General features: G+C 44.6%; 1 long non-coding RNA gene across 1 annotated transcript in view; it reads left to right on the top strand.

The window, feature by feature from the left end:
* The first annotated feature begins 847 nt into the window (after positions 1–847).
* LOC134929484 (uncharacterized) overlaps positions 848–26,974 on the top strand; it is a 176,502-nt gene continuing 150,375 nt past the window's right edge. Inside the window, exon 1 of the long non-coding RNA XR_010178583.1 lies at positions 848–1,036. This is a non-coding gene — a long non-coding RNA (uncharacterized LOC134929484). The remainder of the gene's footprint in view (positions 1,037–26,974) is intronic.

Genomic DNA, 26,974 nt, shown 5'->3' with positions numbered 1-26,974 from the left:
GGTTCTGCTCGTTGTCAGGGGTTCTGCTCGTTGTCAGGGGATTCCCCACCTGCTGCTGCCATTGCAGACTGTTCACGCCTGCCTGCTTCAAGTTCAAACTATTGAAATGTCCCTTCCAAAATGGCCGCCTCCTTAGAGGAGACAGTTATTCAAGATGCTAGAGCCTCCTCTAGTATCTTTAATAGCTGTCTCCCCTGAGGCGGTGGCCATTTTGAAAGGGACATTTTCAATAGAGTGCTGCGGGCATGAGTGGCACAGGGCCTCCCCTCTCTGTTAGAGAGGCCGGGCCTGGGACAGCTCTGACCCCAGTATGGCGGGCTTGATGGCAGTAGCCCTTTTTTGTATTCAGTGAGTGAGTTAAGTATTGATTCATGAAACTGGAAATTAGATTGTAAGCTCCGCTGGGAAAGCACGGTAGAACAGCTCACAAAGGACCTAATTCGGTGAACACAGTTGCAGTTGTGACTGGGTCTTTGTAAACTGTAACTATCGATAAAAGTTCTGCCTCAATCTACTTTCTGCTACAGTACCACGGTAGGCACATGATATGCAGTATAATTATGGCCTGTGCTACTGTATAAAGTTACAGCTGACCCTGATAAAAGAGGAAATTATATTTTTTAGTTAGTTTGTGTTTTAAATAATTTGCTAAAAAAAATATTATTTTTTTTAGAATATCCAAGGGAGAAGGGCTTAACATTTCCGTCCTGAGCCACTGCTACCAGGTACTAATATCAATATCAATTTCTTACTTTTCAGTTATTTCTTTATTTCAACATATAGTTATATTGAAGTAGGAGTGCACTACTTCACATACTCCATATTCTTTCCTACAGGGAGGCTTCATTCCCTAACCAAGATGGCCACCGAACCTACTACTACGAATGCATAGTGCCATCTAGTCACAATGTTAGAGTGCCACAGTGGAAGACGGACTCCAGGGAGACCCTGTGACAACCGCTTATTGGGGGTCATTCCGAGTTGTTTGCTCGTTGCCGATTTTCGCAACAGAACGATTAAGGCGAAAATGCACATGGTACGCAGTGCGCATGCGCTAAGTATTTTAGCTCAAAACTTAGTAGATTTACTCACGTCCGACCGAAGAATTTCCATCGTTGAAGTGATTGGAGTGTGATTGACAGGAAGTGGGTGTTTCTGGGCGGAAACTGGCCATTTTCTGGGAGTGTGCGGAAAAACGCAGGCGTGCCAGGATAAAATGCAGGAGTGTCTGGAGAAACGGGGGAGTGGCTGGCCGAACGCAGGGCGTGTTTGTGACGTCAAACCAGGAACGAAACGGGCTGAGCTGATCGCAGTGTAGGAGTAAGTCTCGAGCTACTCAGAAACTGCTAAGAATTTTCTATTCGCAATTCTGCTAATCTTTCGTTTGCTATTCTGCTAAGCTAAGATACACTCCCAGAGGGCGGCGGCCTAGCGTGTGCAATGCTGCTAAAATCTGCTTGCGAGCGAACAACGCTTCCAATGTCACTTGTATCCACACAGCTACCTTCTATCCAGATACAGTCGCCAGCTGGTGAGCTGACTGACACCCCACTCCACTCAAGCTTCGTTCCACATATTTATGTACAATTTTGCTAAATTGTGAGTACGGCTGTATTGCATCTACCTTCCATAAACCACTCAGCTGGTTAAACATAAACAATTAGGCTGTTTGTAGTTTCAAGACATCCGCTGGTGTGTACACCAACCTATACACTACACACATATTCCAACAAGTCTACTAGAGTTACTTGCCATTTTTTAAGTGATGCAACTAGGACCCTTCCTTATTCCTATGAAACAGTGAGAATCTTACTGCAGCACAATTCCAGACAAGTTTCTCATCTTCCCTCCAGTCCTCCATTTGCTCCTGCTCTGTCTTCCATCTATCCACCAGTCGTCATGATCCCGAATACCTGTACCGCAGGAGGAAGAGCTATGTGACACCATTCACCTACATTCTCCCTTGTAGTGATTGCTAAAGCAGAGGAATGACGACATGAAAAGAGAGAGTACAGAACTCTGAGTAGAGTTTCTGGCCCTCAGTCTTCTATATATCTACTCAAATGTCACCACACTGCAAGTGGTAGGAGGCTGGTGTCACACTGCTCTTCCGCCTGCCATTAGTAATAAAGGAGTAGTATGTCATGATATGTACAGGAGGCACTGTAATGTGTGACATAATATGAACAGGAGGCACTGTAATGTGTGGCATAATATGAATAGGAGGCACTGTAATGTGTGGCATGATGTAAACAGGAGGCACTGTAATGTGTGGCATAATATGAACAGGAGGCACTGTAATGTGGCATAATATGAATAGGAGGAACTGTAATCTGTGGCATAATATGATCAGGAGGCACTGTAATGTGTGGCATGATATGAACAGGAGGCACTGTAATGTGTGGCATGATATGAACAGGATGCACTGTAATGTGTGGCATGATATGAACAGGGGGCACTGTAATGTGTGGCATGATATAAACAGGAGGCACTGTAATGTGTGGCATAATATGGACAGGAGGCACTGTAATGTGTGGCATGATATAAACAGGAGGCACTGTAATGTGTGGCATAATATGGACAGGAGGCACTGTAATGTGGCATAATATGAACAGGAGGCACTGTAATGTGGCATAATATGAATAGGAGGCACTGTAATGTGTGGCATAATATGAATAGGAGGCACTGTAATCTGTTGCATAATATGATCAGGAGGCACTGTAATGTGTGGCATAATATGATCAGGAGGCACTGTAATGTGTGGCATAATATGAATAGGAGGCACTGTAATCTGTTGCATAATATGATCAGGAGGCACTGTAATGTGTGGCATAATATGAACAGGAGGCACTGTAATGTGTGGCATGATATGAACAGGAGGCACTGTAATGTGTGGCATGATATGAACAGGAGGCACTGTAATGTGTGGCATAATATGAACAGGAGGCACTGTAATGTGTGGCATGATATGAACAGGAGGCACTGTAATGTGTGGCATGATATGAACAGGAGGCACTGTAATGTGTGGCATAATATGAACAGGAGGCACTGTAATGTGTGGCATGATATGAACAGGAGGCACTGTAATGTGTGGTATGATATTAACAGGAGGCACTGTAATGTGTGGCATAATATGGACAAGAGGCACTGTAATGTGTGGCATAATATGGACAGGAGGCACTGTAATGTGGCATAATATGAATAGGAGGCACTGTAATCTGTGGCATGATATGAACAGGAGGCATTGTAATGTGTGGCATGATATGAACAGGAGGCACGGTAATGTGTGGCATGATATGAACAGGAGGCACCGTAATCTGTGGCATGATATGAACAGGAGGCATTGTAATGTGTGGCATGATATGAACAGGAGGCACTGTAATGTGTGGCATAATATGAACAGGAGGCACTGTAATGTGTGGCATGATATGAACAGGAGGCACTGTAATGCGTGGCATAATATGGACAGGAGGCACTGTAATGTGGCATAATATGAACAGGGGGCACTGTGGGGGGGGGGGGGGTTCAATTAAAAGCGGGATATTTAAAAAACCTAGCACCGGGTTTATTCCAGCAGCTGTGGGTTTTGCTATTTCATTGAAAGAGAGAATATGGGATGCGGCGCTTTCTACAGAAATCACTGCGTCTTTCCTCTCGGATCTCCAGAGTAAATTGTTAATTTTAGGGAAAATCACTGGGACTCAGGACTAATTAAGCAATTGGAAGTTTCCAATTAGCTTAATTAGTAAATACGTACCTTCTGAAGCGGTGTCTTCTTTATCCAGCGTCAGGACCCTGGTCTCCTGCAGCAGCAGCAGCAGCAGTGAGTGTAAAGTGTGTGAGAGTGTTGTGTGTGTGTGTGTGTGTGTGTGTGTGTGTGTGTGTGTGTGTGTGTGTGTGTGTGTGTGTGTGTGTGTTTTAAATAAACCTTGCGTCCAATTTAATTTCCCCCCTCTATCTCATAATGTGAATTGGGGGTGCTGTGTGGCATAATGTGTATGGCAGCTCTAACATGTGACATAATGTGAACCAGGGCACTACTAAGCTTTGTAAAATTAAGTAGGGCACTACAATTGGGCATAACATTAGGGCACTACTATAGAGCATAACATTAAGTAGGGCACTATGGGACACACCATTAACTAGGGCACTACTATGGGGCATAATATTAACTAGGGCACTACTATGGGGCATAATATTAACTAGGGCACTACTATGGGACATAACATTAACTAGGGCACTACTATGGGGCATAATATTAACTAGGGCACTACTATGGGACATAACATTAACTAGGGCACTACTATGGGGCATAATAGTAACTAGGGCACTACTATGGGACATAACATTAACTAGGGCACTACTATGGGGCATAATATTAACTAGGGCACTACTATGGGGCATAATATTAACTAGGGCACTACTATGGGGCATAACATTAAGTAGGGCACTACTATGGGACATAACATTAAGTAGGGCACTACTATGGGGCATAATAGTAACTAGGGCACTACTATGGGGCATAATAGTAACTAGGGCACTACTATGGGACATAACATTAACTAGGGCACTACTATGGGACATAACATTAACTAGGGCACTACTATGGGGCATAATATTAACTAGGGCACTACTATGGGGCATAACATTAAGTAGGGCACTACTATGGGACATAACATTAAGTAGGGCACTACTATGGGACATAACATTAAGTAGGGCACTACTATGGGGCATAACATTAAGTAGGGCACTACTATGGGGCATAACATTAACTAGGACACTACTATGGGACATAACATTAAGTAGCGCACTACTATGGGACATAACATTAAGTAGGGCACTACTATGGGGAATAACATTAAGTAGGGCACTACTATGGGGCATAACATTAACTAGGACACTACTATGGGACATAACATTAAGTAGCGCACTACTATGGGACATAACATTAAGTAGGGCACTACTATGGGGCATAATATTAACTAGGGCACTACTATGGGGCATAATATTAACTAGGGCACTACTATGGGGCATAACATTAACTAGGGCACTACTATGGGACATAACATTAAGTAGGGCACTACTATGGGGCATAACATTAACTAGGGCACTACTATGGGGCATAATATTAAGTAGGGCACTACTATGGGGCATAATATTAACTAGGGCACTACTATGGGGCATAACATTAACTAGGACACTACTATGGGACATAACATTAAGTAGCGCACTACTATGTTGCATAATATTAACTAGGTACTACTATGTTGCATAATATTAACTAGGGCACAACTATGATTCAGCAAATGAACCAGGGCACTATTATGGGGCATAACATTAAGTAGGGCACTACTATGGGGCATAATATTAAGTAAGTCATTACTATGGGGCATAATATTAACTAGGGCACAACTATGATTCAGCAAATGAACCAGGGCACTACTATGGGGCATAACATTAACTAGGGCACTACTATGGGACATAACATTAAGTAGGGCACTACTATGGGGCATAATATTAACTAGGGCACTACTATGGGGCATAACATTAACTAGGACACTACTATGGGACATAACATTAAGTAGCGCACTACTATGTTGCATAATATTAACTAGGTACTACTATGTTGCATAATATTAACTAGGGCACAACTATGATTCAGCAAATGAACCAGGGCACTATTATGGGGCATAACATTAAGTAGGGCACTACTATGGGGCATAATATTAAGTAAGTCATTACTATGGGGCATAATATTAACTAGGGCACAACTATGATTCAGCAAATGAACCAGGGCACTATTATGGGGGCATATAAATGAACATATGAACAACTGCTGCAGAGAAGTGTCTCTCTAGAAGCAATGGGACAGGGGCCCCTTCAAAATGTTGCTATGGGGCCCACAAAGTTCTGGCTACGGCCCTGCCTTCGAGTATATTTAATACATTCGGGCAAAACCTCCATAATTTCTTACTGCTGCGAATAACGTCAAATAACAAATTATATTTATGGAGTCTAATGGTGCGTACACACTAGGCTCCATGAGCGACATTGCCTAGCGTGTCAACCTTCCGGCCTGGGTCAGCTGACGTGGGCACACACACTGTGCAATATCACTAGCAGGCCGTGCATGCAGCTTTGGACGATGAGTCCAAATTGAGCTGCTTGCGCAGCCGACACAGAGGGTCATTAACGATCTGCGGAGCCGCGCATCGGCCGTCAGCAGCGTACACACTGGGCAATATAGTAAAACGATATTGCTCAGGAGGGTAAAAAATGAGCAATATGGTTTACTGTATCACCTAATGTGTACGGGCCATGATTACTGAATAGGCCCATTAAGCCGCAGATTAATTATTCTTTAGTTTAGGTTTTTAACATTGCAACTGTCTGATCTGTCCTGTATAGGAAAGTACAGTGTGAAATGAGTGATGTTGTGTAAGTGTAATAATGAGTTTAGTGTGATAGTTTGGGGCTGCGGGAATAGCAGACCGCACTTTGATATCTGTAGGTTGACCCGTATCTCCTTGGATGATGAGTTTGCCATAGAAAGCCTCACATCTTGTGTCTGATAGTGAGCCTTTCCCAGCAGAGCTGTCTTCAGACTTGGCCGCTGTATGTGTGGGAGGCTGGGGTGGGGGGACTGTGTTTATATTGAAACCTTTTGGGCTGAGACAGATGACTGTTTCGAAAAGAACCACTACAGTCACTGAAGTGGGAAGATTTACTGCTTTGTATTAATTTGTTTATTCTATCGTCCCTTTAATATTTTCATACACTCGCTAAAGCTGGCAAGCTCTCACTAATTTATTAGAAAAACTCTCACGTGACACCCCGATTCCTGGGAAGTAGTGAAAGAGTGAAAGCCATGGTTTTAATTGCGCTTAATTCTACTCATTTCCTGTTTACAACAGTATGAAGTAATGAAATCAAAGTGTTGGCCGCACTGGCTGGTATAAACGCCCCTAATATGTACAGTATCATTTGTTAGGATGATTCCTATAGTGGCGTGCAGTAGCGATTTACTGGAGAGAAGAAAACATTTTTTTTATTTTTTGCATTTAGGTCAAATCAGGTTGTAGTCAGCTGGTCGGCATTCAGAATTCCGTCAGCATAGCTGTACGGCACCAGTTGCAAATGTGAATAATTGCGCAATGAGCTGTTATCTGCACACTGCGCATGCATACGCAACCAAACGGAAGACAGCGCACACCCGCCAAGACTGGTTTCCGTGATTGCACACAGGCATCTGCGAACGCAGTGGATATCGCATTTAGCAACGATAAAAGGGAGTGGTGGAGGCTTGTCAGTGGGATGGGTCCGCAGTTTCTGTGATGCGGGGCGTGTAGTGGGCGTTGCAATCGCAATATATGCAAAACAAATTTCAGAAATTGCAAATGCTCCAACAACACAGGTTGAGTAGCTACATACCCTTCAACAGCTCTGATTGGTGAACCGCTACAAATGAGGAAATGGGGCGTGGCCACAGGTGAAGGAGGCGTGGCCCTGCAGCCCTATTATTGAGGGGTACATTTACTAAGCAGTGATAAGAGCGGAGAAGTGAGCCAGTGGAGATATTTCATCATCAACCAATCAGCAGCTCTGTATCATTTTATAGTATGCAAATTATAGATGTTACTACAGTGCTGATTGGTTGCCATGGGCAACTTCTCCACTGGCTCACTTCTCTGCTCTTATCACTGCTTAGTAAATGTACCCCTGAATTCTATAAAAATCCGCAGACACTGAGTCTGCACCCAGTACAGCCCTTGTTTTGGCCAATACAGACCATAAAAACACAGTACTGTACCGGCTAAAATGGTACAGTCGGAGGGTGTTTAGCTTATGTGTGGTATGGAAGGTAGATAGTAACTAGGTCAACAGTGTCTAGGTTGACCACTATTGGTCGACAGTAACTAGGTCGACAGGGTCTCTAGGTCGACAGGTCAAAATGTCGACATGAGTTTTTAATGTAATTTTTTGTGTTGTTTTCTTCGCAGAGTGACCAGGAACCCCAATTAGTGCACCGTGTCCCCTCGCATGGCTCGCTTCGCTCGCCATGCTTCGGGCAAGGTGCCTCGCTGCACTCGGTACAGGTTACCGTTCCCAATTGTAGTCCACTTGGATCGTTAAGTATGAAAAGGTTAAAAAAAGAATTAAATCGTGAAAAACTCATATCAACCTTTTGACCTGTCGACCTAGAACATGTCGACCTAGAGACCCTTTCGACCTAGAAACCCTGTCGACCTAGTTACTGTCGACCTAGAGACCAGATCCCTTTTAGCTAGAGAGCCACGCAGACTGTGGAAGTACTGATGGCTTACATAAATTAAATTAGGTTTTTAAATCTACAAAATAACACTTTTCTTTGGGTATGTACAGTATGTTGTCGTGTGTATGCAAATTTGTTAGCAGTTGGGCAAAACCATGGTGGTCATTCCGAGTTGATCGCTAGCTGCATTCGTTTGCTGCACAGCGATCAGGCAAAAAATCGGCACTTCTGCGCATCAATGTAGTTTCACACAAGGTCTAGCGAAGCTTTTTAGTCGCACTGCTGACCGCAGAATGATTGACAGGACGTGGGCGTTTCTGGGTGTCAACTGACCGCTTTCAGGGAGTGTTTGTAAAAAGGCAGGCGTGGCTGGCCGAACGCAGGGCGTGTTCATGACGTCAAAACAGGAACTGAATATTCTGAAGTGATCGCAAGAGCTGAGTAGGTCTGAAGCTACTCTGAAACTGCACAAAATTATTTTGTAGCCGCTCTGCGATCCTTTCGTTCGCACTTCTGCTAAGCTAAAATACACTCCCAGTGAGAGGCGGCATAGCGTTTGCACAGCTGCTAAAAACTGCTAGCGAGCGATCAACTTGGAATGACGACCAATGTGCACTGCAGGGGGGGCAGATATAACATGTGCAGATAGAGTTAGATTTGGGTGGGGTGTGTTCAACTTCAAACTGAAATCTAAATTGCAATGTAAAAATAAAGCAGCCAATATTTATCCTGCACAGAAACAATATAACCCACCGAAATCTAACTCTCTCTGCACATGATATATCTGCCCCCCCCCCCCCCTGCAGTGCACAGCACATGCTTTTGCGCAACTGCTAACAAATTTGCTGCTACGATCAACTCTGAATTACCCCCATTATTCTGACAGAATATAACAAGAAACAGACCATCCCAGTTTTGTGCTAACATCAATGTACGTATAAGAGCTGTGTTTATTCTCGCAGTTGTGGGTGAATGTACACAATGTTGCGTTTGTAGCCGTGCGTGCAATGGGAGTGGGCTAGATTTGCGATGGGGTTGTATAATCGCAGATGAGATCGTGAAATTGGCTAGAAGCCTTCGCAGATTTGCGGTTGCGATCGCAATCAGTGTGCGTTCAGTCGCAATTGCAATCCATGCTGAATGAAGCCCATAGAAGTAACGCAATAAACATGATTCTTTACCAAATCCATGATGGCATTATGTAGTATCTCTAGCTGTCTGCTCCCCGGTTCTCTCCCCATTATACTTACTGTTGCCACATGTTTTGCATTAAGAAAGCAAAATAAACCAAACTTGATATTAAAAATGTATTTGTCAAGAGTATGTCCCAAACCCCCGCGGCGCAATGCCGCGAATCGCAGCATCACTGTGTGGAAGGAACCATGATAAACAAAGCCCTTGTCCTGCCCATTTCACTAGAAATTGGGTGGGATGCAAGATGGCGACCATTTTCCCGGATGGCGGTGAGAGCTCCATGAAATTTGGGCTTCTCCCAGACATTCAGGAGAAGTAAACAAGTAGAGTTTAAGGGCAGAAGTGAAATAAACTCTAGTGAACTTGTTATTCAGTAAACAATTCAGTAACTCAGAAACGTAAACTATTTCCATAGTTGCCAAAATAATTTCATCTTGTAGACAGATGATTTTTCCCCCCCTGCCCTTACTCAGATACAAATCCTACAGGGGTCGGATAACTTGGCATGAAATCATGTACAACATTGATTATTACCAGGTAATTATAAATCAGTGAAGGTTCTATTTCTCTTCATGTACGACAGTGAACATCTCTTTGTTTATCCAACGTGTTCCTAGGGTGGATAGGCTGGACTGGAGTCAAGTCAGATCTCTGGCCAGTCCTGCCAAAACTCGCACTTCTGAAATAGGTTGTTTTATGCAGTTACTATGGATTTATGATTCAGTTGTAGTATTTTTTCATTGTTCTTAATTTGCTGCAGGGAAATGAGGCCAAGCTTTAAAGAAAACATTTCACAAGCACTGTTGATTTTTATTGCTAATCATTTCCAATGGTTGCCCAAGTTGAAGAGGAGATAAAGGCGACTCTTTGTAGCCACACTAAAAGAGTTGAATAGATAACGAAATTACATGGTGATTGCTGATTTTGGCAGCCATAGGAGGTAGGACTGGTTAGTACTTTATCTCTTTACACTTTAACTCTCACCTAGTCTTGATAGATGTCCCCCAGAGTATATTATGTTTTAATTGATTAACATTAGCTACTGATCCTCCTGGACAGCAGGCCGGTACAAGGTGTCACCACCAGTTGCACCGAGAGGCAGAGGGAGCAAATACAAATTACCCGTGCCCGGGCTGTTAACCCCCCCCCCCCCCCCTCCCTCCCCCGGGAATACCTGTACTGTGGCTAGCCAGCAGCGGCCATCTTCCCGGTGATATCTTCAGGAAGAGGGCACCTCACATAGAAAGTTAAGACTCTGGCACTGGGCCAGAGTCTTTGCTCTCTAGTGGCCGGCGTCCACTTCTCAAATATCACTGGGAAGATGGCACTGGCCGGGGAGGAGGGACCCGCTTCCAGATCAAGTACGGTAGGAAGCGGGTGACATTAGCTACTGATCCTTCTTGGCAGTAGACCAGTACAAGGTGTCACCACGCTCTAGGCAAAATCTTAACAGGCCACCCCTCAGATACCCTCACAAGTGACTATATACATGCAGAGAGGGAAGGGAGTGGGCGTTGATGACTGCTGCTGTAGACTGCTCTCTGTCAGACGTGACATGTCTCCATAGCAGTCACAGTCAGACAGATGCTGATTAAGTGCGGGGGCAGCAGCCCCAGCTTGTAGGAACCGTCGCCCCCACCAGTATTAATTCAAATAAGGATGTCTCTTTGAGGCATCCTTATTTTTATACCACCAGCCTCAGTGATGCCACCTCAGGCCTCAGAGTCCCCATCAGGCCCTGGCGCCCTTAGGCAGCTGCCTAAATCTGCATTATGGCAACCAGAGTCGGACCTAGGCATAGGCAAACTAGGCAAATTCCTAGGGGCACAAGCAGCTTCTGCTGATTAAAATGATATGTAGCATGCCTATATTCTGTGTATGACTGCGGCTGCATCTGCATACGAAATGCTACGTTACAGTGTATTCCTGGAAATCGCTGTAACCTTGCATTTCGTATACAGAGTTCCACACAGAATATAGGCATGCCGCATATCATTTTAATCAGCAGATGCTGCTTGTGCATCCTAATCACATAGCAATGCAAATAAAACGCATTTTCTGCAAAAAAGGTGCCCGACGTTAGCAGATCTGGCCTAGACCTACCGGCTGACACACACCAGGCATCTCCTTCTGCATGGCGTATTGAGGCAAGATGTATGAGGACACATCTGTATCCAAGCAGAGGCAGTGGTCACAGTGTTAGCGGCTGTGTGAGTGCTGTGTACAGGTGGGTTGGTTGTGCAATAGTTTTCGGCATATGTGTAAGGAGTATTATATGTGTCATGTGTATAAGGAGTCGGACATTAATAATGTGTGTCATATGTGTAAGGGGCATTACTCTGTAATATTATGTGTATAAAGGCATTACTAATGTGTGGCATTATGTGTATAAGGTGCTCTACTGTGTGGCATAACGCATAGAAAGGGCATACTGTGTGGTCTAATGTGAATAAAGAGCAATATGGTGTGGTGTAATGTGAATAAGGAGCAATTCAGTGTGATGTAATGTGAATAAAGAGCAATATGGTGTGGTGTAATGTGAATAAGGAGCAAGTCAGTATGATGTAATGTGAATAAGGAGTAACGTATATAAGGTGAAGTAGTACTACTGTGTGATGTAACGTGAATAAGGGACACTATCACATGATATAATGTGAATAAAGTTGCAGTACTGTGTAGCGTCATTTGAATTGGGGTTACTATTGTGTGGCCATGCCCCTTCCCAGCAAGAACACTCACCTTTTTGGCCTGTGTCGCCGAATGTGCGCACTGTTCCTATTTAAAATATAGGGGGTAGGAACACCAATATGAGGACTGCTATGGGTGAGGTGTGATGGTGCTGGGAAAGGAGTGCAGGGTCAGATGCATAACTAGCGGCGGCGCTAGGGGGCACCAGCCAAATTCTTGCCTAGGGCATCATATTGGTTAGGGCCGGCTCTGATGGCGGCCCTGCTTGGCAGTCAGCTATGACCGTGAGCCACTTTTATTTGCTCAACATACACTCTGAGTGTTGGCCAATCAAGAATGTCAAATCCAGCACATGTCAATACCTGCAGGAGTTCATATTTATTATTAGGTAATAATGACATGCCCATGCAGACACACAGCAGGGCACAATGGCAACCTGGGCCAGCCCACTTTCCTAATGTCACAGGACTGAGCTAGGGGAACTGAAAGATCAATGCCAGACATGTATCAACATAATCTGTCTTTCAATGTAGCAGGGTTCCCCTCCAAGTACAACCCAAGATGAAAAAGGGTACCATTGGGCTAGCAACCAGGGCTGCCCCCATGGCCTTGCACCCTGGGTGACAGTACCCATCACACCCCTATTGCTGTGAACTTGCACCTATGATAATAGCAGGTAATGGGGGTCATTCCGAGTTGTTCGCTCGTAAGCTGCTTTTAGCAGCTTTGCACACGCTAAGCCGCCGCCTACTGGGAGTGAATCTTAGCATATTAAAATTGCGAACTAAAGATTAGCAGAATTGCGAATAGACACTTCTTAGCAGTTTCTGAGTAGCTCCAAACTTACTCGGCATCTGCGATCAGTTCAGTGCTTGTCGTTCCTGGTTTGACGTCACAAACACACCCAGCGTTCGCCCAGACACTCCTCCGTTTCTCCAGCCACTCCCGCGTTTTTCCTAGAAACTGTAGCGTTTTTTCGCACACACCCATAAAACAGCCAGTTTCCGCCCAGAAACACCCACTTCCTGTCAATCACATTACGATCACCAGAACGAAGAAAAAACCTCGTAATGCCGTGAGTAAAATTCCTAACTGCATAGCAAATTTACTTGGCGCAGTCGCACTGTGGACATTGCGCATGCGCATTAGCGACTAATCGCTCCGTTGCGAGAAAAAAAATAACGAGCGAACAACTCGGAATGACCCCCAATATCCGTTGCCTACCATGAGTTAAGTGTCAGGTTTTGGGCAAGTACCAGTCATTGCAGAGAGTGACCCCGGTTGGAGAAATAAGATTAATGCAATGGAAAGCGTATTAAAAAAAGAGAAGACTATCATTTATTAGCAGTTATTTATATAGCACACTCATATTCCGCAGCTCTTTACAGACAATATTTCAGTCTTTCCCATCAGTCCCTGCCGCAATGGAGCTTACAATCTATATTTCCATATTTGGGAACCGGAGCAAAAGGAGGAAACCCAATTAAATATAAGGAGAACATGCAAACTACACATAGACAGAGCCTTGGAATTAAACCCAAGACCTCAGTGTTGCTCGGCAGCAATGCTCGCAATTACCCCATCCGTGCTGAGACCATGTAGTGTATCACTCATTGCATGGATGAGGAGAAAACCCTAATCAACTCCTATAACAAGGATCGGAAGTGCTGTGGTTCAATTTCAATGAATCTTTAAACTCAGGATAATGTCACCATTTTCTTAATGGTTCTCATAAGAAGTCCTGATGAGGGCATGGAAAAGAAATTATGGGCACATGCAGGGCTGGACTGGCCCACAGGAGTACAGGGGAACCCCCTCCCCCCCCACCTCAGGCACTGGGGCCCACCTCCTACTCTGGTGATCAGGTTTGAGTGATACATCATAGATATGTTACCTTGTGCTCAGAGGCGTTACAAGGGTTTTTGGAGCCCAGGGCAAGATTATTATTGTACAAACAGTCCTTGTATACACACAGATGACCCGGGTGGTCAATACAATGCCACTCCCCGGACGTCTGTGGGTAGACAATAATTCGGGCGCACCACTAAAAAAAAAAAAAAATACATTTTAGCAAAAATTGCCCAAATTCCAAAAGAGAAAAGGGACCATTAATTTTGTACTAATTGCCTCTTATTAAAAACAAGATGCTCCCACTTTATAGCTAGAAGTAAACTATACGTGAATGCCAGATATATTATAGAGAGAGCGCTAAGCACCTTCAGTGTTTATAAACTAATTATGCAGTTTCAAATAACAATTATGCCAGCATAGCATGTACAGAAAAGTGCATAAAAAATATAATTTATAAACAATTTATTACACATAAAAAGCTAGATATTATAATCTTTCACAAGCTTTTGTGTTAATCACTTATTCACATAAATGGAAACACTCAAGGGGCTATATAAATAATATATTTTAAAAGTAGCTATTGGGACAGTCCTTGGTCTCCAACTTCAATAAGATACATATGTTGCCGCTCCTAATGGAGAGAATTTTACTTTGTGTCTAGAGACCATAAAGTTAGTAATTCTGTATCATTACTGTATCCAGACTCCGGTTCAAGTACTAAACTTTTGATTGGTTGGAAGAAATAAACAACAGCTAGTGCTGTATTTCAGTGTACCGGAGTTTAGAGGAAGAATATCGTGCAATTGTAGTGCTCACCTCCCCAACACCAGAAGTACAGATATTATGCTCCGGAAAAACGCAGTGCCCGGCTGCGGCAGCGCGCCGCTCGATGTTCCTTTGCCGGAGTCGCGTATTTCCCGGAGTGGTTGGAGCTTCACGTACTGGCCTCAATGCTTCCAGTTAGAGGGTGAGGGAGCAACTCCCGGCTGTGGCTGCACGCCGCTCAGCTTCTCCTCGTCAGTACTCTTTAGGGAGCTCCTCACCGAGGTGTATATTGGAGATCCTTTACCAAGATAGCGGTTCCATAGTCCCAAGCATAAGTGTTCCCAAATAGGATATGGAAGTGTCCTTAACGCGTTTCTCCGTTATATCAATCGAACGGTTTCATCAGAAGGTATACACTGCTTATTCACATCCTGATATTGAAACACCATTTCCACCAATCATATACTAGCAATCATTATGAACTGCAGGTGCACTACAGGTGTTGTCTAAATAACAGATATTCAATCTAAGGCAATCTTTAATATAACAACGCATTATGGGAACTATGTCCTTTATAAATGTAATATTTTGCACATTATAATTTTAATATACTTAAAAAATAAATTCGCAATAGCTATACATATTAAACATATAAAACTTCAACACTCAAAATTAAAAAATTAATTAGTTAATTAGAGGGTCATGCATGCACTAGCAGTATTTACATATTGATCAAGGGGCCCAGACCATGCACTCTCTAATGGTTAGCCAAGCCTTTGTGGCAACTGGCCACACCCCTTCTGGTGATTGGCCACACCCCTAAGCATTGGCCCCTATCTCTGATTTCCCAGTGGGCCCTTCATGCCTGGACACTGGACACGTATTTTGCCCGAGTTTTTGTCTGCTAATTCTTCTGCATGCACAAATCCAAAGCAGGAGCTGAGATCACAGGCATGGTAGGGCATACATGCATACAACTGGCCTTTGGGGGAACTCATGTATACTGTATAGGAACTCCTTACCACCATTTCTTGATTCACCAATCAAAGAGAATAGAGTAAACATAAACTTAACCAGATTCATTTTTTCTCTCCCTCTTGTCTCTTCTCTTTTATTTCCTTTAACTGTGATTTTCTCCTTCTTTCCTTCTACTCTTTCCCTGCTGGTTATTCTATTCCACTTCCTTCCAGGGTGCAGCCAGGGGCGGACAGGCCATAACCTCCTATTGGCAGAAGCTCACATATAGGGTCATAGACTCATGGCAGCACGGATGGTGTAATGGTTAGCATTACTGCCTCACAGCACGGTCATGGGTTCCAATCCCACCATGACCCAAACTGTGTGATGTTTGTATATTCTCCACACGCTTGCATGGGGTTACTCTGGTTCCCTCCCACAATCCAAAAATATACTGATAGGTTAATTGACTCCCAGGGTTGGACTGGCCCATAGGGGCACAGGGGAAACCACCGGGGGGCCCACCTCCTCCTCTAGGGATCAAGTTCCAGACTGTGCACCTGAATTATACATTAATACTTATACTATAATTAAACTGTAAAGTATATATTTATCAAGGGCCCATACTGTGCACTCTCTAATAGTTAGCCAAGCCTCTGTGGTGGCTGGCCACCCCCATAACATGGGCCCCTACCAGTGCATCTCCCCGGTGGGCCCTTCATGCCCCAGTCCGACACTGTTGACTCCTGACAAAATTAACCCTAGCGTGAATGTGTGTGCGTGTACATATGGTAGGGAATACAGATTGTAAGCTCCACTGGGGCAGGGACTGATGTGAATGGTGAAATATTCTCTGTAAAACGCTACGGAACATGTGTGCGATGTATAAATAACTGATAGTAATAATAATGTCAGCTAATTAGTAAATATGGTTGCCTCCTGTTAAGAAAGAGGCTCCCATTTTTTTTATTTTTTTTATCTGGGGTTGGGTCTATTTAGAGCAGCGGAAATCTCTGAGAGGGGTCCTGGGTGGCCTGGATATTAGCTGCAGTGCAGGTGTGTCATGAGGGGAGGTCTGTGATGAGGAGAGATGTACTAAGCTTTGAAGAGTGATAAAGTGGAGAGATAAGGAACCAGCCAATCAGTTCCTAACTGCCATGTTACAGCCTATGTTTGAAAAATGAGCACTTTGGGTGGAATTGAAATGTTTGAAAAGTCGGCTGGGTGTCTGTTTTTTCCTGTCTATTAGATAGGAAAAAACAGACTCCCAACTGACTTTTCAAACATTTGAATCTCCCCCGCTATCTTTCTCCAATTTATCACTCACCACCACATGCAGCCCCTGCAACGGGGGAAATGGCGTCAGCCCAACTGCCTTCGCAGCCAGGCTATGCAGGCAAGGGGGCTTCCTTTTTTCAGCGATGCGATCGCAATTGAATTGCGATCGCATCGCTAGCAGCCATTAGCATGCTGAGCGGCCCACCAGCATGCAATCGCAAGCAGTTGCAGTTTTGCTATATTGTCAAAACTGCAACTCAAGCCGAATGAAGGCCAAAGTCAAGTAAATACAATCATAGTAATTAGGAAAACGATTAGAAAAACAAATAGAAATATGACATTAGACACACGTGTTTGGGCTCTATATATTTGCAAAACAAAATAAGCTTGCACAACAGGACCCATCACTGTAATTACGTAGATTAAATGCATAAGGAGATTTGGGCATGCAGTATAGGTAAGCCCGGCCAATATCTGGCTGAACTTTCATTTATTTGTTCAGTGCTTTGGCAGATAGTAAGAACCTTTTTTGGCCTTTTGTACAGAAATCATAACTCTACTTATACTTTTTTTTTCTTGGGGGAGGGGGAGGGGCGGGGGGAGTGTAGACTAGGCTATTCAGCAAGCTAAATTGAAACAATAAAATATAGAGATAAACATAATTCTCCCTGCATTAACATCCAGGCTGACCCAATCCCTGTGAGGCTTGCCTTCAGCTTCATACTACATTAATTACGGGCAAAGCCAAAAAATATATAGAACGCCCAGACTTTGGTCTCATCGTCTTGCAAAGTTCCAGGACAATGTTAATGTGTGGCTAGACTGTAACTAGTGCTCCGTATGTTATGCCCATAATCTTGTGTTTTGACAATGACGTAAGTTTTATGCAAAATATCACCAAGAATTGTACTGCTGCTTATATGGATTTACAGACAGTCACCGCAGGCCAATAAACACGCAGAATGAAAATACAGATGTGGCGTGTTGGCCGGCTGTACCCACTCAAAGTCAAAAACATCCAATATTCTGAAGTTGGAGATCTAATATGGAGCGGCGCAAAATATTTACAAGTTGTAATATAACTGAAAAAAAAATGATCAGAAACTTTGATAGATTACTTTTCTCAGGTCATCCAACTTTACAGTTCTATATGAGAATCTTGATGTCAGAAAGAGGTTTCAAGTATGGATCTTCAGAAACCTTCATCCCCATGACTAGCTGAGCAATCCTGCGTTCTTTATAACATTCGCCTAGAAGAAACTTAAAGTGATTCTTGGGGCCAAATGTAATAGAGTGAGAGTTCCAGAAAGTGAGAGATTTGGTAAGGTTTTGCAGTTTTTTTTAAAATTAGCAATCATTTACATTGCAAAACCAGGTTGATCTTGCAGTGTAAATGATCGCCACTTTAAAAAAAAATAAGATTTTACTTACCGATAAATCTATTTCTCGTAGTCCGTAGTGGATGCTGGGGACTCCGTCAGGACCATGGGGAATAGCGGCTCCGCAGGAGACAGGGCACAAAAGCAAGCTTTTAGGATCACATGGTGTGTACTGGCTCCTCCCCCTATGACCCTCCTCCAAGCCTCAGTTAGGTACTGTGCCCGGACGAGCGTACACAATAAGGAAGGATCTTGAATCCCGGGTAAGGCCCAAACCAGCCACACCAATCACACCGTACAACTTGTGATCTGAACCCAGTTAACAGTATGATAACAATGAAGTAGCCTCTAAAAAAGATGGCTCACAACAATAATAACCCGATTTTTGTAACAATAACTATGTACAAGTAATGCAGACAATCCGCACTTGGGATGGGCGCCCAGCATCCACTACGGACTACGAGAAATAGATTTATCGGTAAGTAAAATCTTATTTTCTCTAACGTCCTAGTGGATGCTGGGGACTCCGTCAGGACCATGGGGATTATACCAAAGCTCCCAAACGGGCGGGAGAGTGCGGATGACTCTGCAGCACCGAATGAGAGAACTCCAGGTCCTCCTCAGCCAGGGTATCAAATTTGTAGAATTTTACAAACGTGTTCCCCCCTGACCACGTAGCTGCTCGGCAAAATTTTAAAGCCGAGACCCCCTCGGGCATCCGCCCAAGATGAGCCCACCTTCCTTGTGGAATGGGCATTGACAGATTTTGGCTGTGGCAGGCCTGCCACAGACTGTGCAAGCTGAATTGTACTACAAATCCAACGAGCAATAGTCTGCTTAGAAGCAGGAGCACCCATCTTTTGGGGTGCATACAATATAAACAGCAAGTCAGACTTTCTGACTCCAGCCGTCCTGGAAATATATATATATATATATATATATATTTTTAGGGCCCCGACAACGTCTAGCAACTTGGAGTCCTCCAAGTCCCTAGTAGCCGCAGGCACCACAATATGTTGTTTCAGGCGAAACGCTGACACCACCTTAGGAAGAAACTGGGGACGAGTCCGCAGTTCTGCCCTGTCCGAATGGAAAAACAAATATGAGCTTTTTTTTTTTTTTTTAAGACAAAGCCCCCAATTCTGACAATCGCCTGGCCGAGGCCAGGGCCACAACATGGTCCCTTTCCATGTGAGATATTTCAAATCCACAGATTTGATCGGTTCAAACCAATATGATTTGAGGAATCCCAACACTACGTTGAGATCCCACGGTGCCACTGGAGGCACACAAGGGGCTGTATATGCAATACTCCCTTGACAAACGTCTGGACTTCAGGAATTGAAGCCAATTTTTTCTGGAAGAAAATCTACAGGGCCGAAACTTGAACCTTAATGGACCCCAATTTGAGGCTCATAGACACTCCTGTTTTCAGGAAGTGCAGAAATCGACCTAGTTGAAATTTTTTTCGTGGGGCCTTCCTGGCCTCACCCACGCAACATATTTTCACCACATGTGGTGATAACGTTGTGCGGTCACCTCCTTCCTGGCTTTGACCAGGGTAGGTATGACCTCTTCCGGAATGCCTTTTCCCTTAGGATCCGGCGTTCAACCGCCATGCCGTCAAACGCAGTCGCGGTAAGTCTTGGAACAGACAAGGTCCCTGCTGGAGCAGGTCCTTTCTTAGAGGCAGATGCCACGGTTCCTCTTGGAACAGACATGGTTCTTGCTGAAAGCAAATCCCATCTTAGCTCCCGAGGCCATTAGTCCTCTGTGAGCATCTCTTGAAGTTCCGGGTACCAAGTCCCTCTTGGCCAATCCGGAGCCACGAGTATAGTTCTTACTCCTCTACGTCTTATAATTCTCAATACCTTGGTTATGAGAAGCAGAAGAGGGAACACATACACCGACTGTTACACCCACGGTGTTACCAGGACGTCCACAGCTATCGCCTGAAGGTCTCGTGACCTGGCGCAATACCTGTCCCGTTTTTTGTTCGGGCGGGACGCCATCATTTCCACCTTTGGTCTTTCCCAACGGTTCACAACCATGCGGAAAACTTCCCGATGAAGTTCCCACTCTCCCGGGTGGAGGTCGTGCCTGCTGAGGAAGTCTGCTTCCCAGTCGTCCACTCCCGGAATGAACACTGCTGACAGTGCTATCACATGATTTTCCGTCTAGCGAAAAATCCTTGCAGTTTTGACCACTGCCCTCCTGCTTCTTGTGCCGCCCTATCTGTTTACGTGGGCGACTGCCGTGATGTTATCCCACTGGATCAATACCGGCTGACCTTGAAGCAGAGGCCTTGCTAAGCTTATAGCATTACAAATTTGCTCTTAGCTCCAGTATATTTATGTGGAGAGAATTCTCCAGACTTGATCACACTCCCTGGAAATTTTTTTCCCTGTGTGACTGCTCCCCAGCCTCTCAGGCTGGCCTCCGTGGTTACCAGCATCCAATCCTGAATGCCGAATCTGCGGCCCTCTAGAAGATGAGCACTCTGTAATCACCACAGGAGAGACACCCTTGTCCTTGGATATAGGGTTATCCGCTGATGCATCTGAAGATGCGATCCGGACCATTTGTCCAGCAAATCCCACTGAAGAGTTCTTGCGTGAAATCTGCCGAATGGAAGCGCTTCGTAATAAGCCACCATTTTTCCCAGGACTCTTGTGCAATGATGCACTGACACTTTTCCTGGTTTTAGGAGGATCCCGATTAGCTCGGATAACTCCCTGGCTTTCTCCTCTGGGAGAAACACCCTTTTCCTGGACTGTGTCCAGAATCATCCCTAGGACCAGCAGACGTGTCGTCGGAACAACTGCGGTTTTGGAATATTTAGAATCCACCCGTGCTGTCGTAGAACTACTTGAGATAGTGCTACTCCGACCTCCAGCTGTTCTCTGGACCTTGTTCTTATCAGGAGGTCGTCCATTTTCTTTGAAGACGAATCCTCATTTCGGTCATTACCTTGGTAAAGACCCGGGGTGCCTTGGACACTCCAACGGCATCGTCTGAAACTGATAGTGACAGTTCTGTACCACGAACCTGAGGTACCCTTGGTGAGAAAAGCAAATTTTGGGACATGGAGGTAAGCATCCCTGATGTCCCGGGACACCATATAGTCCCCTTGTTCCCAGTTCGCTATCACTGCTCTGAGTGACTCCATCTGGATTTGAACCCTTGTAAGTGTTCAAATTTTTCAGATTTAGAATCGGTCTCACCTAGCCTTCTGGCTTCAGTACCACCCTATAGTGTGGAACAATACCCCTTTCCTTGTTGTAGGAGGGGTAATTTTATTATCACCTGCTGGGAATACAGCTTGTGAATTGTTTTCAATACTGCCTCCCTGTCGGAGGGAGACATTGGTACAGCAGACTACAGGAACCTGCGAGGGGGGAAACGCCTCGACATTCCAATCTGTGCCCCTTTGATACTACTTGTAGGATCCAGGGGTCCTGTACGGTCCCAGCGTCATGCTGAGAACTTAGTAGAAGCGGTGGAGGGCTTCTGTTACTGGGAATGGGCTGCCTGCTGCAGTCTTCTTCCCTTTCCTCTATCCCTGGGCAGATATCTTATAGGGACGAAAAGACTGAGGCTGAAAAGACGGTGTCTTTTTCTGCAGAGATGTGACTTAGGGTAAAAAACGGTGGATCTTCCAGCAGTTGCCGTGGCCACCAGGTCCCATGGACCGACCCCAAATAACTCCTCCCCTTTTATACGGCAATACATCTTTGTGCCGTTTGGAATCTGCATCCCCTGACCACTGTCGTGTCCATAAACATCTTCTTGCAGATATGGACATCGCATTTACTCTTGATGCCAGAGTGCAAATATCCCTCTGCGCATCTCGCATATATAGAAATGCATCCTTTAAATGCTCTATAGTCAATAAAATACTGTCCCTGTCAAGGGTATCAATATTTTTAGTCAGGGAATCCGACCAAGCCACCTCAGCTCTGCACATCCAGACTGAGGCGATCGCTGGTCACAGTATAACACCAGCATGTGTGTGTATACTTTTTAGGATATTTTTCAGCCTCTTATCAGCTGGCTCCTTAAGTACGGCCCTATCTGTAGATGGTACCGCCACTTGTTCTGATAAGCATGTGAGCGCCTTATCCACCCTGAGGGGTGTTTCCCAACGCGCCTTAACTTCTGGCGGGAAAGGGTATACCGCCAATAATTTTCTATCGGGGGAAACCCACGCATCATGATTCATCACACACTTCATTTAATTTATCTGATTCAGGAAAAACTACAGGTAGTTTTTTCACCTCACACATAATTAATACCCTTCTTTGTGGTACTTGGAGTATCAGAAATATGTAACACCTCCTTCATTGCCCTTAACGTGTGGCCCTAAAGGAAAATACGTTTGTTTCTTCACCGTCGACACTGAAATCAGTGTCTGTGTCTGGGTCTATGTCGACCGACTGAGGTAAATGGGCGTTTTTACAAGCCCCTGACGGTGTCTGAGACGCCTGGACCGGTACTAATTTGTTCGCCGGCCGTCTCATGTCGTCAACCCACTTGCAGCGTGTTGACATTATCACGTAATTCCATAAGTAAGCCATCCATTCCGGTGTCGACTCCCTAGAGAGTGACATCACCATTACAGGCAATTTGCTCCGCCTCCTCACCAACATTTTCCTCATACATGTCGACACACACGTACCGACATACAGCACACACATAGGGAATGCTCTAATAGAGGACAGGACCCACTAGCCCTTTGGGGAGACAGAGGGAGAGTTTGCCAGCACACACCAAAATGCTATAATTATACAGGGACAACCCTTATATAAGTGTTCCTCCCATATAGCATTTAATATATATGTATATCGCCAAATCAGTGCCCCCCCTCTCTGTTTTAACCCTGTTTCTGTAGTGCAGTGCAGGGGAGAGCCTGGGAGCCTTCCCCTCAGCCTTTCTGTGAGGGAAAATGGCGCTGTGTGCTGAGGAGAATAGGCCCCGCCCCCTTTTCGGCGGGCTTCTTCTCCGGAGATTGTGAAGTCTGGCAGGGGTTAAATACATCCATATAGCCTCAAGGGCTATATGTGATGTATTTTTCGCCATACAGGTATTCTACATTGCTGCCAGGGCGCCCCCCCCCCGCGCCCTGCACCCTCCGTGATCGCTGTGTGAAGTGTGCTGACAGACAATGGCGCACAGCTGCAGTGCTGTGCGCTACCTGAGGAAGACTGAAAAGTCTTCTGCCGCCTGGTTCCGGACCTCTTCCATCTTCAGCATCTGCAAGGGGGTCGGCGGCGCGGCTCCGGGACGAACCCCAGGGCGAGACCTGTGTTCCGACTCCCTCTGAAGCTAATGGTGTCCAGTAGCCTAAGAATCCAATCCATCCTGCACGCAGGTGAGTTGAAATTCTCTCCCCTAAGTCCCTCGATGCAGTGAGCCTGTTGCCAGCAGGACTCACTGAAAATAAAGAACCTAAAAACTTTTTCTAAGCAACTCTTTAAGAGAGCCACCTAGATTGCACCCTTCTCGGACGGGCACAAAAACCTAACTGAGGCTTGGAGGAGGGTCATAGGGGGAGGAGCCAGTACACACCATGTGATCCTAAAAGCTTGCTTTTGTGCCCTGTCTCCTGCGGAGCCGCTATTCCCCATGGTCCTGACGGAGTCCCCAGCATCCACTAGGACGTTAGAGAAACTGAAAAAACCTTACCAAATCTCTCACTTTCTGAAACTCTCACTAATACATTTGGCCCCAGATCTGCATTCCAATAAATTGGTTGGGGTTTTTGCATGATCTTTATTTCGCGTTGGGTAGGAAATGACGGCGTTCGGAATTTCAGTGGTCAGAAGACCTACCGTGGTATCACGATGCTTAGAATCCCGACATGGGCAAGGTAAGTATACTTACCGTACCCCAATGACCCCCTAACCCTTCCTCCCCGCAGCTCATTCATTTTAGTGGTGGCACGGGGTCTCTGAGTCATATCATGAAACATACTGTCGTACTGTGGTACGGGATGTAGTGAGGATCTCGGCCGGCGGTCACCCATACCCAACGCTGTAGTACAACTATCTCTAGCGATATGTAGTAAATACTGTACAATTGTATTTGCATGAAAATGTTTTAAAAAAGAAGCCTAGGAAACATCGGGCGCATCGTGTAGTATTTTACATTTATTTTTTATGTACGACATTTTATATTTGATTTGTTATACAAGCAGCCTGGCACTGCTGAGCTTTGTGGTCCTCAACAAACAAATGATGATCATGAGATGATGACATCTACCTTTTTATTGTTATCAGTTATTTTTATATAGCGCACACCTATTCCAGAGCGCTTTACAGAGAATATTTGCCCATTCACATCAGTCCCTGCCCCAGTGGAGCTTACAATCTATATTCCCTATTACATGTACACGCAGTCACATTCACGCTAGGGTTAATTTTGTTGGGAGCCAATTATCTTATCAGTATATGTTTGGGTTGTGGGAGGAAACCCACGCAAGTAAAGGGAGAATATACAAACTCCACACAGTTAGGGCCATGGTGGGGATCGAACCCATGGCCTCAGTGCTGTGAGGCAGTAATGCTAACCATTACATCATGCATACTGCTGACACCATCATTAGATGCCCTTAGGCACTGTAACCATTGTAGCCTATGGTCTACATTTACTCTTTTTGGTCGAGAGATCAGTCAGTACTTTTACTTTGGTCTTCATTAACTAGCCGAGAGGTGCTCAGCTACTGATTGAAAGTTATCAGAAACTGAAAACTATCTCTTTTGGGGTCCTAGGTCAATGTTACACTAACACTAGACCCAGCTTAAATAAGGATAGAGGAGTCTATTTACTAAGCCTTGGATGGAGATAAAGTACCAGCCAATCAGCTCGTAACTGCCACATTAAAGGGTGTGTTTGAAAAAATTGACAACTGGGAGCTGATTGGCTGGTACTTTATCTCGGTCCACTTTATCTCCATGTGAGTTTCAATATATAGCCCCAAAGAGGGCCTACTTAGTAAAGTACCACAATATGCCCCCAAAATTAATATCCCTTTCCCCGCAAATCACAGTAATTTGGTAACAAGCCTCTGGATTATATATCATTACATAGAAACACAGAATGTGACGGCAGATAAGAACCACTTGGCCCATCTAGTCTGCCCCTTTTTTACCATACATTTTTTTTTTTAAACATTAGTTTTTATTGAGAATTTTTTTTAAGCATAAATTGGGTAAACAGAAAGAAAAAATAGGGAAAACATTGGGGGGGGGGGGGGTTCAAGATCAGATATTAGAAATATGATTACATACATTTGGTCTGGCAAACATTAGGTTACAATAGGCTTCTAAGAAAATCACAAAAATAAAAGTAGAATAATATACAAAGCATAAAGCGATATAGGAGGTTATAAAACATGTAGCGCTGATAAATCAATTAGCGGGGCGGCCACAAATGGGTGAGCTAGATTGGCGTTATATGTGGACCAGCTAGACCATTTCGTGAGAATGGAAAGTGAAGAAAATGAATATTTAACTTCAGCTGTTTCGTATATAAAATGCCTATGAACTTTTTGTTGGATGACCGTCAAGGAAGGAACGGTATCTGTTTTCCATAATTGGGCAATAGCAGTTTTAGTAGCTACCAAGATATGCCCCAAAACATACCTGTCGCCTGGAGGGAGATGTTCTGTGTGTAGATGGAATAATGCTAGAGCAGGATCAAGGGAAATATTTGAACACAGGACTGTGTCAATCAATTGATATGACCGAGTAAAGGGCATTTCCAGAAAACATGGAAGATGTCTCCCGTATAACCGCACTTTCTCCAGCAAAATTTGGATTGTGAGGGCCAAATTCTGTGTTGTTTTTCTGGAGTGAAATAAGCCCTCTGTATAAGTTTTAAAAAACATTTCAGAGTGGTTAATACATTTTGAGATCATAAAACAAGATCTAAATATGTAATCCCATTTTTTATCTAAAAAAGTTCTGTTTAGGTCCCGTTCCCATAGGGACTGGGCCCTTAATTTACTCCGTGAGATGTTTGCTAGTTGGAGTTTGTACCACCATGAGATCCCACCCCTATACATTGGGGATGCCAGCTGGAGCTTAATATAAACTGGGAGGGAGGGTCTAGCATCGTGAGATGTAGAGAATGAGTGTAGCCAACTTCTGACCTGCAGGTATTTGAAAAAGTCTTGAGAACTTATCCCAAATAACTCCTGAAGTCGAGAAAAGGACATAAGGGAACCCGCTGCATATAGATCACCTAGAGAGGAGAGGTCCTTCCTCCTCCAATCGCTCAAATCAATATTAGAGATTATTGAAGAGAGGGATTCGAGTGACAGAGAAGAGCACGGTAGAGTTATCTCATCTGAAGATGTTACCAATTTGTGCCATGCTCCTAAAGTGGTTTCAACAGATTTACAGGACCCCGACCTAATTTGCACAACAGGAAAAGGCATCCATAATAAATCAGGGAGCGCGACTGGCTGCATACGATGGGTTTCCACCAAGACCCATGATTTTGGATTTCCGGCGTCAAACCAATCCCTAGCTTAACTTAAGATACAAGCCATGTGATACTTTTCTATATCAGGGAAAGCAACGCCTCC

Source organism: Pseudophryne corroboree, chromosome 5, assembly GCF_028390025.1.
Source record: "Pseudophryne corroboree isolate aPseCor3 chromosome 5, aPseCor3.hap2, whole genome shotgun sequence".
NCBI classification, from domain to species: Eukaryota; Metazoa; Chordata; class Amphibia; order Anura; family Myobatrachidae; genus Pseudophryne; species Pseudophryne corroboree.
The sequence above is the reverse complement of the archived record's forward strand: the minus strand, read 5'-3'. Positions and strand labels throughout refer to the sequence as shown.